The sequence below is a fragment of the Arachis hypogaea genome, chromosome 6 (genome assembly GCF_003086295.3).
Source record: "Arachis hypogaea cultivar Tifrunner chromosome 6, arahy.Tifrunner.gnm2.J5K5, whole genome shotgun sequence".
Classification (NCBI taxonomy): domain Eukaryota; kingdom Viridiplantae; phylum Streptophyta; class Magnoliopsida; order Fabales; family Fabaceae; genus Arachis; species Arachis hypogaea.
Window position 1 is genome coordinate 92,264,780 of NC_092041.1, and position 3,476 is coordinate 92,268,255.

Genomic DNA, 3,476 nt, shown 5'->3' on the forward strand with positions numbered 1-3,476 from the left:
GCCAGGGATTGTTCGAGTTTGGACAACTGACGGCTTATCTTGTTGCTTAGATTAGGACTGTTTTGTTTTCGTCGGTTTAGAGTCTTTTAGTTGAGTCTAGTTTCATATTTTAAGTTTGGTGTCAATTGCATGCTTTTTTTTTCTTCTAATTTTCGAATTTGCATGTCTTTAGTCCCTTTTTGATCCGTAAAAATTCTAAGTTTGGTGTCCTCTTTGTGTTTTTCCTTTAAAATTTTCGAAAATTTGTGTTTGATTTTCTTAAATTTTAAGTTTGGTGTCATTATGTTGTTTTTCTCTTTCCTCATTTCAAAATCAAATCTTTTTCATAAAAATTTTTCAATCATATCTTTCTAATTGCTAATCTCAAAATCTTTTTAATTAACTAATTGATTCAGTTTTCAATTTGCTTTGATCTTATTTTCTTTTAATTTTCGAATTTTTATTTTATTTTCCTTTTGTTTTTATTTTATTTTTCGGTTAATTCAAAAAAAAATATATTTTTATCTATTTGCAATCCATATCATTTCCCTTTATCCATTATGGACCTAAGTGGGATTGATCAGTCCAGAAGGACTCTGGGGTCATATGCTAACCCCATTACAGCTGCATATGGGAGTAGTATCTGTACACATCCCATCAAAGCAAGCAGCTTTGAGCTAAACCCTCAACTCATTATCATAGTGCAGCAAAATTGCCAGTATTCCGGTCTTCCTCAGGAAGAGCCTACTGAGTTTCTGGCATAGTTCTTACAAATTGCTGACACAGTATGTGATAAAGAGGTGGATCAGGATGTCTACAGACTATTACTGTTTCCATTTGCTGTAAAAGATCAAGCTAAGAGGTGGTTGAATAACCAACCTACAGCAAGCATAAAGACATGGAAACAGTTATCAGACAAATTCTGAATCACTTTTACCCTCCAAAGAGGATGACACAGTTAAGGCTGGACATCCAAGGCTTTAAACAAGAGGATAATGAATCTCTTTATAATGCCTGGGAGAGGTATAGAGGTATGCTAAGAAAATGCCCCTCTGAAATGTTTTCAGAGTGGGTACAGTTAGACATCTTCTACTATGGGCTTACAGAAAAAGCTCAGATGTCTTTAGACCACTCAGCTGGTGGATCTATACACATGAGGAAGACAATTGAGGAGGCTCAAGAGCTTATAGACACTGTTGCTAGAAATCAATATTTGTACTCTAGCAATGAGTTCTCCCCAAAAGAGGAAGTCATGCAGTAGCCACTGATCCCAATCCTCAAGAACAGATGATTGAGCTTAATCAACAATTGCTCCTGATGACAGAACAGTTAGCAGAATTTAAAGAGATGCTCCACGAAACTAAAGTTGCTAACAAGAATATAGAACTGCAGTTGAATCAAGCAAAACAGCAAATATCTAAACAGATAACAGAAGAATGTCAAGCAGTTCAACTGAGGAGTGGGAAGACATTGAATAACACTGCTCAAAAGAGCAAAAAGCCAAATAAGGAACAATTGACAGAGGATAACCAAACCAGTTCAAAATCCCTCTGAGGACAGTAAGAGCCCAGAGAGGAACACTTTTGGCGTTCAAACGCCAGAAAAGGGGGGAAAGCTGGCGTTAAACGCCCATTCCCTGCCCAGTTCTGGCGTTCAAACGCCAGAGAAGGGAGAGAAGTTGGCGTTAAACGCCCAATCTTCACCCAATTCTGGCGTTCAGACGCCAAGAGAGGATCAGACACTTGAGAGTGCTGACAGTAATCCCTTTTTAAGGAATAAACCTGAAGAATCTAAGGTTGAAGAATATAAAGCCAAGATGCCTTATCCTCAGAAACTCCGCCAAGCGGAACAGGATAAGCAATTTGCCCGCTTTGCAAACTATCTAAGGACTCTTGAAATAAAGATTCCGTTTGCAGAGGCACTTGAGCAAATACCTTCTTATGCTAAGTTCATGAAAGAAATCTTAAGTCATAAGAAGGATTGGAGAGAAACTGAAAAAGTATTTCTCACTGAAGAATGCAGTGCAGTCATCTTGAAAAGCTTACCAGAAAAGCTTCAAGATCCAGGGAGCTTTATGATACCATGCACATTAGAAAGCGCTTGCACTAAGACAGCCTTATGTGATCTTGGAGCAAGTATCAATCTAATACCTGCATCCACTATCAGAAAGCTTGGGTTGACTGAAGAAGTCAAACCAACCCGGATATGCCTCCAACTTGCTGATGGCTCCATTAAACATCCATCAGGCATAATAGAGGACATGATTGTCAAGGTTGGGCCATTCGCCTTTCCAACTGACTTTGTGGTGCTGGAAATGGAGGAGCACAAGAGTGCAACTCTCATTCTAGGAAGACCTTTCCTAGCAACTGGACGAACTCTTATTGATGTACAAAAAGGGGAAGTAACCCTGAGAGTCAATGAGGATGAGTTCAAGTTGAATGCTGTAAAAGCTATGCAGCATCCAAACACACCAAATGACTGCATGGGCGCTGACATTATTGACTCTCTGGTAGAAGAGATCAATATGACTGAAAGCCTAGAATCAGAGCTTGAGGACATCTTTAAGGATGCTCAACCTGATCAAGAAGAACCAGAGGAAACAAAGGAATTTTCGAAAATTCCTCAGGAGGAGGATAAGCCTCCCAAACCTGAACTCAAACCACTACCACCATCCCTGAAGTATGCATTTCTGGGAGAGGGTGACACTTTTCCAGTGATTATAAGCTCTGCTTTAAATCCACAGGAAGAGGAAGCACTGATTCAAGTGCTAAGGACACACAAGACAGCTCTGGGTGGTCCATAAGTGATCTTAAAGGCATTAGCCCAGCTAGATGCATGCACAAGATCCTGTTGGAGGATAATGCCAAACCAGTGGTCCAACCACAGAGGAGGCTAAATCCAGCCATGAAGGAGGTGGTGCAGAAAGAGGTCACTAAATTACTAGAGGCTGGGATTATTTATCCTATTTCTGATAGCCCCTGGGTGAGCCTGTACAAGTTGTCCCCAAGAAGGGAGGCATGACAGTGGTTCATAATGAAAAAAATAAACTGGTTCCTACAAGAACAGTCACAGGGTGGCGTATGTGTATTGATTACAGAAGGCTCAATACAGCCACCAGAAAGGATCATTTTCCTTTACCATTCATAGACCAAATGCTAGAAAGACTAGCTGGTCATGATTATTACTGCTTTTTGGATGGCTATTCAGGTTACAACCAAATTGCAGTAGATCCTCAGGACCAAGAGAAACAGCATTTACTTGCCCTTCTGCGTGTTTGCTTACGGAGGATGCCTTTTGGTTTGTGTAATGCTCCTGCAACCTTTCAGAGATGCATGTTATCCATCTTCTCTGATATGGTGGAGAAATTCCTGGAAGTCTTCATGGATGACTCTCAGTATATGGAGACTCATTCAGCTCCTGTCTTAACCACCTGCACTTGTCCTGAAAATGCAAGAGACTAACCTGTTTTAAATTGAGAAATTCCTTTATGGATGGAC